This window comes from Hylobates moloch, unplaced genomic scaffold, assembly GCF_009828535.3.
Source record: "Hylobates moloch isolate HMO894 unplaced genomic scaffold, HMol_V3 SCAFFOLD_10, whole genome shotgun sequence".
NCBI lineage: Eukaryota > Metazoa > Chordata > Mammalia > Primates > Hylobatidae > Hylobates > Hylobates moloch.
In genome coordinates this window covers 101,590,459-101,600,908 of record NW_026652285.1, presented here as the reverse complement: position 1 = coordinate 101,600,908, position 10,450 = coordinate 101,590,459, and the positions used below count along the sequence as shown (strand labels likewise).

At 49.7% G+C, this 10,450-nt stretch overlaps 1 pseudogene; it reads left to right on the top strand.

Moving 5' to 3' along the window:
* The first annotated feature begins 4,207 nt into the window (after window positions 1–4,207).
* Window positions 4,208–9,690, top strand: LOC116475477 (small ribosomal subunit protein eS24-like; annotated as a pseudogene).
* The last annotated feature ends 760 nt before the right edge of the window (window positions 9,691–10,450 follow it).

Here is a 10,450-nt window from a genome sequence, read left to right as displayed (position 1 = left end):
CCAGCTGCTGCTGGGGGCCCAAATCCAAATGAACCATTTCTTTCTTCTCCCCTTTGATCCCTGCCACGTTGGTTCCCACCCTCCCCTGGCTTTCCTCTGGTCTCCAGGCCTCCAGCGCTGATGCTCCTCAGGGCCGGCCAGGACCTCTTCCTGATCCCCTGAGTATTCTGCAGCTGCCAACGCCTTGACCCTGGGCCTGGCCAACACAGATTCATGATCATTTCCCCGCTTCCTCCCTTCTGACTCAGGCCACCCATGGGGCCCTTTCCCTGACCATCCCAAGGGGCCCTGAATCAGGACTGATCACTTTGCGCAGTGAACGCTGAGTCCCCGAGGGCAGCCCCAGTGTCTCACTCCTCACACATGTCCCCAAGGCTGAGTTCAGAACGTGGGATGCAATCATTGAGTGAACATTTATTAAGCACTGACTGTGTGTCAGGGCCTGTCCTAAGTATTCTACATGTATTAGAGTACTCACTTAATCACTCCATCTGCATATCCTCCTGTCTGTCCTCCCGCCCAAGAAAACTGAGGCTCAGTGGGGTTACAAAACTTACACAAGATGACACTATTATCTTATGGAATAGCTGGGATTTGAATCCTAGTCTGGTCTGTCACAGTAGCACATGGGTATAACTGTGTGAAACAGCCTCTCATCCATTCCTCCTGCCCATCGACCCACCCATTCTCCCATCCATACTTCATCCATCCTACAATCCACCCTCCCATCCGTCGTCCATTCATCCTATCATCCATCCTTCCTTCATGCTCCGATCCATCCTCCCATTCTTCCTCCCATCCATCTTTCCATCCATCCTTCAACCATCCCCTTATCCATCATCCAACTACCCATCCATCATCCATCTACCCATCCATCCTCCTATTCATCCCCCACTCATCCTCCATCCATCTTTCCATTCATCCGCCATCCATCTTTCCATTCATCCCCCATCCATCTTTCCATTCATCCCCCACTCATCCTCCATCCATCTTTCCATTCATCCCCCATCCATCTTTCCATTCATCCCCTCAGTCATCTTCCATTCATCCCTCAACCAACCTCCATCCATCCTCCACTCATCCCCCATCCATCCTCCCATCAATTCTCCCATCCTTCTTTCCATTCATCTTTCATCCATTCCTCTGCCCACCCTCTATCCATCCTCCCATCCATCCTCCTGTCTATCCTCCATCCAATCTCCATTCATCCTCCCATCCATTCTCCCTCCATCTTATTCTTCATTCATCTTCTCATCCATCTTTTCATCCATCCTCCCATCCATTCTTCTATCTTTCCATTTGTCCTCCATTCATTCTTCCATCCATCTTTTCATTCATCCTCCAACCATCCTCCCATCCATTCTCCCATCCATCCTCCATCCATTTTTTCATTCATCTTCTAAGTCATCCTCCATCCATCCTCCGTCTATCCTCCCATCCATCCTCCATCTATCTTTTATGTTTTCATCCATCTTCCCAGCTGTCCTACACACATCCTCTATCCATCCTCCCATCCGTCTTTTCATCCATCCTCCCATTCATTCCTCTGTCAATCCTCCCATGCATCTTCCCATCCATTTTCCTATCTATCCGTCATTCATCCTGTCATCCATCCTCCCATCCATCCACCCATCCATCCTTCATTCATCCTCCCATTCATTTTCCATCCATCCTTTCATCCATCCTCCCATCCACCCTTGCATCCATTTTTCCATCCATCCTCCGATCCACCTTCCCATCAACCTCACTTCAGTCTCTCCATTCACTCTCCTCTATTCCTCGTTCATCCTCCCATCCCCCCATGCCCCAAGCCCTCACTCAGGCTTTGTCATGCCTCCAAGCCTTAATATAGGCTCTTCTCTTATCCAGGTCTGCTTTTTCTCCTCCTTGTTGGCCAGGGGACTCACACCTATGTGGGACCTGCCCTGATACACTCCACACCCCCTCCCCCTGCACCTGGCCCTGCCTCTGCAGTGCCAACTCCTCAGTGCCCACCTCAGTGCCAGCCACAGGTGGGGAGTTCTGGTGGTCTTGCTGGCCCATGACCTCATTGGGGCCTGCTCTCTTGTGTCTCACCCCGAAGCAGAGGGAGCAGAGCCACCTCAGGGGCATGCACGGTGGGCTGTGCCTTGGGGAAACACAACTAATTTTAACAACAGCCTTAGGAAAGAGACAAATCTGTCTCTTTATTCCCTCCTTGGGGAAAAAAACTGTGTGTGCACGTGTATATGCACACATGATTCAGAGCATCAAACGCCACTGTGACTCGGGTGTCACCAGCCTCATTTGCCCAGTGCTAGAGGGGAGAAACACACGACCTCCGGCCACAGGATAGTGACTCTACATGCTGACTCTTGGCACCCAGGGCCTGGTGTTTGTCCAGATGCCCGAGCCCCTGGGGATGCCTTTGCCTGCCTATGTGGTGCTCGGCAGTGTTTCAGTGAACCTTAACCGACCTTGGGGGTCTGCTGGGCAGAGCGGGAGAGCCAGTGTCTGGCTCCTGGCGAGTTGGGTGCCCTTGTGGCAGCTAATGACCCCCACGGCTCTCAGCCGCCTCCCTGTCAACTGGGGAGGGAGTGCTCCCAGGCTGCAGTGAGGAGGCGGCCAGAAGAGTGGGGACGGGCCTGTGTTGTGTGTTTCCTCCTCTCCAGAGAGCCTGACCATGGCTGATGAATGAGGGCGTGTAGCCCAATTCACTGTCCAGGGGTCCACCTTGGAGTTTGGGGTCCTCGCGGGGGTGTGAAGCTTCGGAAACTCTCCTCTGTCCCCCGGCGCCATCCTTTTCCCTTCCAAGACAGGATCTGGCCTCTTGAAATTCTGCACACTAATAAAATTGTAACTCATTTACATCTGAGATGGGGAGTGAGTGGCAGCGGTTGTCATGGAGACCATCTCCAGGGCCCGGCTGCCTCCGCCTCTCGGTGCAGCTGAGAGATCAAGAGATTCTCGCCTAGTGCTGCAGCTGGGGCCAGTCCTCATGCCTCCCGGGCACCCTGCCCTGCTCCCCCCATGCTGGGCAGGCCCTTGGGGGACAGAATGGAGGCAGCCCCCCTTGGGAAGGCCCCAAGTTCTGCCAACGGTGTTCTGAAGGTCAAAGCCCCTCTGTCCTGACTGTGCCCCCAACACTGCCCCTTCACCCCGTGGGCCTCACTGGCTTCTTTCCCTCCAGACGGAGCCCCCCTACCGAGGGACACGAGGCCCTATCCCCACAGCACAGCCAACAATAGCACTCAGAGTGGGGACAGTTTCCAGGGAAGGGGCAGAGCAGCAGAGCCCAGAGCCACCCACAGATCTGTCCTCCTGGGGTCCACCCTAGGAAATGCCCCACCCTGGACTCCATGAATCCCAAGATGGAGAAAATGCCTTCCCTGGCCTCACAGAGCTTGCTTGCCCACAGGAAAGATGTTGAAATAACCAGTACTGGCCGGGCGCAGTGGCTCACGCCTATAATCCCAACACTTAGGGAGGCCGAGACGGACGGGTCACTTGAAGTCAGAAGTTTGAGACTGCCATGGCCAACATGGTGAAACCCCGTCTCTACTAAAAATACAAAAATTAGCCAGGCATGGTGGCTTGTGCCTGTAGTCCCAGCTACTGGGGAGGCTGAGGCAAGAGAATTGCTTGAACCCAGGAGGTGGAGATTGCAGTGAAATGAGATCATGCCACTGCACCCCAACCTGGGCAACAGAGCGAGACTCCGTATCAAAAAGAAAAAAAGAAAGAAGAAAGAAAAGAAAGAAAGAAAGAAAGAAAAAGAAAGAAAGAAAGAAAGAAAGAAAGAAAAGAAACAACCAGTGCTGTGACTCCACGCCACATGCTGTGCTGAGACCTTCGCGTGTGAGATCTTGTCTCAATGTTAAGGTAATACAGTGCAGTGGGCAATACTTTAAGTCCCCATTTTATCACGAACAAAAAGGTTTTAGACAGGTGGGTGGATAACACCCAAGTTCAGAGCCCTGGGAGGTATAAGGGCTGGAGGCAAAGCCAGATCTCCTCATTCTAAAACCATCATGGTAAAGCTGATAAGCTACCGCAGAGAAGAAGCAGAATGAAATAACTATAAGGAAGCAGGGTCCATGCAGTCAGAGAATGGGGTGAGGGAACAAAGGGGCCCTCAAGAATCATGACATCTAAGTTGGGTTTTGAGGGATGAATAGGAGTTCCCCAAGGGAACACGTGGAAGAAGAATGTTCTAGGCAGAGGGAACATGTGCAAAGGCACAGAGGTGAGAACCTGCCCAAAACATTCCAATACCATCGGCTGCGTTCTAGGGGGTGACATGGAGGAGGGAGGCGTCCAGTAGGAGCTGAAGAGGGAGCCAGGCCCCAAGGGGCTTCACTCGCCAAGCTGGGCGCCCTGCACCTTATCCTGCAGATGAGAGATTAAAGAGCTGGCTCCAAGCAGGCCCACCCGTGACATTTGTGGGCGCTGGGGCAAGAGTAGAAATGGAGGTCCCCGTAGAAAAGGTCTAGATGTTTCCAAGTCAGAGAAGCAGCTAGGACGCTGCCGGCTAAAGAGCTCTTGCCAGGCTCTCATTTTTATTCTTGTCTCTTCAGCGTTTTCCACCAGAATGTGAACTGGGCCGCGGGCCACAGTCCCCCAGCCTGAAGGGAGACTTGTGAAATGCCGATTCCTGGGCCCTACCCAGGAGGCCATGCTGCGATAAGGATAAGGTGCTATCTTTAAGAGTTTCCCCTGGTGATAATTATACATGAAAGTCAAGAGAAGCCCCCACCTCCACCCTCTGCTGAAAGTAGCAGGAGTCTGATGGGTGAGGGGTGGAGGTACAACCAGATTTGTGTTCTAGAAATGGATCCCCAGCTATTGGGCAAAGGCGGGCAGGGAGGAGAGTTGGGAGGGGCAGAGGCCTGGCAGCACCTAGGTTGGAGAGGGTGGTGGCCTGGTGACAGGGCAGGACGGTGTGGCTTTGCGGGGGCAGAGTGGAGGGGGTGGTACGCGGTTGCGGGAGCCGTCGGGGGTGGAGGTTGTGTCAGCAGAGGCTGTGTTTGAAATTCACAATGGACAGGGCCTGGTGCTGATGAGGCTTGAAGGTGAACAGGGATCCAGGGCAGCTCCTTTGGGATCATAAAATCTAATCAGGCTGCAGGAGGCCTGGGCCCTGGGCGGACTCCATTAGGCAAGAGCCCACTACCCTCTGCTGATCTGGGCATCCCTGGGGCCCCTTAAGTGTCACACTGAGGGTCAACTCAAGGCTCTGAGTGGCGAAGAAGAATTAAAAGCCCGCCTCTGTCCCCGCCCACCCCGATCCCCTACAGGAGCCTGCAGCCCTGCTGGGGAGGCTGGAGGAGCAGCTGGGAGCAGCAGGCCACCAGGAAGGAAAGGTGGGCATGCCTCAGGGGTGGGGGGGGGTGTGGAGTGGCCAGGAGGGGAGGCTTCCTACTCGAGGAGGACTTTGGACCCTCGCACTTTCCATACACGGTTCCAGAAATCTTGATAATAAAAATAATAACCATGAAAACCACAGCAGCAACTGTTGCCCTTGATCGAGCAGTTTTTGTGCCGCAGCAAAATGGCAGACTGGGCTCTCAGATCGTGAGCCATGGGCTGGAACCAGCTTTCCCTGTGCCAAGCAGAGAGGGGCTTAAAACTCAGCTCCTACCCTTGGAACACTCCCAAGCTGTTTGGTCATGAGACTGCTGGAGATGCCTCTCTGGGAGCATCTAGAATGCTCTAGAAGGTCCATGCCTCTCTAGAAGGCTATGCTGGCAAACACCAGCTTTTGAGACCGTGGAGGACTAGACCGTATTTATCAGCTGCAGGAGTTCAGAAGAGGGAGAGCTCGTGGGAGCTGCTGGGAAAGGCATGACTAACTTGAGCTGAATGCTGAAACAGCGGCCGCATTTGAAGAAGGGAGAGGAGGTGGAGAGGGGATCCTGGGAGGAGGCTCCAGCCTGGGCAATGGTGCGGGAGTGGGAATGCAAAAGGAGTTTAGAGAAGGTCAATCAGCTGCAGCGGCTGGCGAGTCACAGGAGGCAGGGATGGACACAGATCAGCCCTGGTCTGGTGTGTGTCCTTCCGCTTATTTCTATACATCCAGGAGGGTTTGACACCAGGACATCAAGGCATCCACCCTTGTCAGGCCTGGGATGGTGCCCCACTGTTGGGGATGGGTTTGGTGAGTTCCTAAGAACAACAGTCACCCAAGAGGAGGCCTCGTCAAGAAGGGGACTGAGCTGAGGCTCTTGGGAAAATGGAGGCCTCAGATCGGCCCAAAATATTGGAAAAAAGGCTCCCATGCCCCACACCCACCTTGACCAAGGGCCTAAAACCAGGTAGGCAACAATGCAGGTCCAGTCATCAGCTTGGCCTGACTGTCCCGTCTGCCTCTAGCAGAAGTGAATACCTTGGGTCCAAACCCTGCTCCCCCGTTTACTGTGTGACCCCAGACAAGTTCCTTAACCTCTCTGAACTCAATTTTCTCACTCATAGAGCCAGGATAAAAACTCCAACCTCCAAAAGTGTATTGATTTGTTTTAGGATTAAATGAGATGAAGCTAAGAACTCACTTAGTGGAGGTTGCAGTGCAGAGATCACACTTGAAAAATGTTACTTCCCTCCCTTCCATCCTTAAACTCGGGGACAGATCAGGTGTGACGACAGAAGGTGCCCACGTGACTTTGTCCCTTGAGCTTCCATAATCCTCACTGCTTCTGCATCATCCAACGGTGGGGCCAGGCTGAGAATCCCGCGTGATACAGACCTGGTTGCTGTCTGTCTTTATATTTCACATTTAAATCTATGATCCATTACTAGCTTATTATTATTATTATTCTATTTTGAGACAGGGTCTTGTTCTGTTGCCAGGCTGAAATTCAGTGGCACAATCACAGTTCACTGCAGCCTCAACCCCCTCCCAGGCTCAGGCAATCCTCCCACCTCAGCCCCCTGAATAACTGGAACTACTGGCATACACCACCACACCTGGCTAATGTTTGTAATTTTTGTAGTGATGGAGTCTTGCTTCATTGCCCAGGCGGGTCTCAAACTCCTGGGCTCAAGAGTTCCTCCCACCTTGAACTTCCGAAGTGCTGGGGTTACAGGCATGAGCCACCATCTCCAGCCTGCTAGTTAATTATTATTAATTTTTGTTCCCCCTCTAATCTGAAAGGAGCAAGATAATTTTGGTATAAGACATAAGGTTTGAACTGCAGCTCCACTTGTGCAGTGAGCAACCTACACAACTGTCCATGTTGGGTCCTGGAGCCCCCATCTTTTCTTCTCAGGCTCTGTTATTCCTCAATGGATGGAGTTTTGACAAGCAGTCCCCAGGGAGTAGGGATGAGGTGGGCTGTGCATTAGACCAGACTAGTCAGGCCAGGGCTTCTTGCTAATGGCAGCAAATTCGCTTAGTGTATTTTTTAAAAAGTAGATGTCCAAGCTGGGTGCACTGGCTCATACCTGTAATCCCAGCACTTTGGGAAGTTGAGGCAGGAGGATCACTTGAGCTCAGGAGTTTGAGACCAGTCTGAGCAACAAAGTGAGACCCCGTGTCTACAAAACATTTAAAAGGTAGCCGGGTGTGGAGGCACATGCCTACAGTCTGAGCTACTGGAGAGGCTGAGGTGCAGTGAGCCATGATTGCTTCTCTGCACTCCAGCTTGGGTGAGAGAGAGAGAGAGACACTGTATCAGGAAAAAAAAAAAAAAAAATCTGGCCAGGCATGGTGGGTCACAACTATAATCCCAACACTTTGGGAAGCCATGGTGGGCAAATCACTTGAGGTCAGGAGTTCGAGACCAGCCTGGCCAACATGGTGAAACCCCGTCTCCACTAAAAATACAAAAATTAGCTAGGCAAGGTGGTGCATGCCTGTAATCCCTGCTACTCGGGAGGCTGAGGCACAAAGAATCGCTTGAACCCAGAAGGTGGAGGTTGTAGTGAGCTGAGATCGCACTGCTGTACTCTAGCCTAGGCAACAGAGTGAGACTCTGTCACACACACACACACACACACACACAAAAGATATCCAATTGTTCATCATTTGTTGAAACTTCATGTTGAAAAAAAGTTTTCTTTATTCATTGATTACTACACAGTCTTGACCTCCCTCATTTTGCCAGCCTTGCTATCAGATCCTTTGTCCTTTTCATTTCTTCATTTAATAAATACTGAGGGATAATTGGACACTCATATGCAAAATATGAGTCTTGACCTTTACCTCACACCATATACAAAGATCTACTCACAGTAGATCATAGACCTAAACATAAGATCTATAACTGTAAAGAACTTTTAGAAAGAAACCTAGGAAAAGATCTTTGGGGCTGGGCACAGTGCTTCATGCCTATAATCCTAGCACTTTGGGAGGCTGGTTTGGGAGGATCGCTTGATCCCAGGAGTTTAAGACCAGCCTGGGCAATATGGTGAGGCCCATCTCTACTAAAAAATACTAAAGAGATGGGGTCTATAGTGAGACACCGTCTCTCTCAAAAATTAGCTGGATTTGGTGGTGCGTACCTATAGTCCCAGCTTCTCGGGAGGCTGAGGTGGGAGGATCACTTAAGCCTGGGAAGTGGAGGTTGTGGTGAGCTGAGATCGCCCACTGCACTCCAGCCTGGTCAACAGAACAAGATTATGTCTCAAAACCAAAAAAACAAAATATTTGGGACTTGCCATTAGGCAAAGAGTTCCTAGATATGACAATGAAGCCTAATCCATAAAGAAAAAAATTGATAAGTTTCAGCTCATAAAAATTTACAACTTTTGCTCTAAGAAAGATACTGACAAGAGGATGAACTATGAAAAAACATTTGCATATCACATCTCTGACAAAAGACTTGTATCCAGAAACTATAAAGAACTCTAACAATTCAACAGTTAAAAAAAAAAAAAAAACTCATTAAAAGTGGAAAAAAGACTCATACAGACACTCCATCAGAGAAGATACAGGGATGACAATTGAACCTATGAAAAGGTGCTCAACCATTATTAGCCACCAAGGAAATAGAAGTCAAAATCACAATGGGATATCACTACCCACCTCCTTAGATGGCTAAAAAAAAATACTGATAATTGCAAATGCTGACAAGTTTGCAGAGCAACTTGAACTCTTGTACATTGCTGGTGAGGATGCAAAATGATCTGTCTGGAAAACAGTTTGGCATGTTCTTAAAAAGTGAACCATATTCGCTCTTTTCCTCCCTGGCTGTCTGAGGATAGGCCACCATCGTGAATGACGCCGTAACTATCGGCACTAGAAGGTTCATGACCAACCGACTACTTCAGAGGAAACAAATGGTCATTGATGTCCTTCACCCCGGGAAGGCAACAATGCCTAAGACAGAAATTCGGGAAAAAACTAGCTAAAATGTACAAGACCACACCGGATGTCATCTTTGTATTTGGATTCAGAACTCATTTTGGTGGTGGCAAGACAACTGGCTTTGGCATGATTTATGATTCCCTGGATTATGCAAAGAAAAATGAACCCAAACATAGACTTGCAAGACATGGCCTGTATGAGAAGAAGAAGACCTCAAGAAAGCAATGAAAGGAACGCAAGAACAGAATGAAGACAGTCAGGGGGACTGCAAAGGCCAATGTTGCTGCTGGCAAAAAGTGAGCTGGAGATTGGATCACAGTCGAAGGAGTAAAGGTGCTGCAATGATGTTATCTGTGGCCACTGTGGATTTTTCATGAGAACATTAAGAAACTAAAAACTTCAAGTGAAAAAAAAAAGTGAACCGTATTCATATAGTATGATGTAGCCATCCTACTCCTGGACATTTATCCCAGAGAAATGAAAACTTAGGTCCATGCAAAGACATATACATGAATGTTCATAGAAGCTTTATTTGTAATAGCCTGGAAACAACCCAAATGCTTTTCAGTGGATGAATGGATAAACAAACTGTGGTCCATCCATACTGTGGACTATCACTCTGTAATAAAGAGGAGCCAAGAATTGATAGAGGCAACACCTTGGACAGAGCTCAAGACCATAATGCTGAGTGAAAAAATAGCCAATCTTAAAAGATCACACGCTACACAATTCCATTTATATGATACCCTCCAAAAGTCAAAATATAGAGATGGAGATCAGTGGTTGCCAGGGGTTAGGGGTGAGGCCAGGGCATGGCTACAAAAAGATAGGAAGAGGAAGCCTCTTCAGGTGATAGAACTGTTTTGGATACTGATACTGATGGTGGTTACACAAATTGATGCTTGAGATAAAATTCATAGAACTGTTCTCCAAAAGGAATTTAATTAAAATGCAACTTGAAAAAAAATGATGTAGCGGCTGGGCGCAGTGGCTCATGCCTGTAATCCCAGCACTTTGGGAGGCCGAGGCGGGTGGATCACCTTAGGTCAGGAGTTTGAGACCAGCCTGGACAACATGGGGAAACTCCGTCTTTACTAAAAATACAAAATTAGTCAGGTGTGGTGGTGCACACCTGTAATCCCAGCTACTTGGGAGGCTGAGGCATGA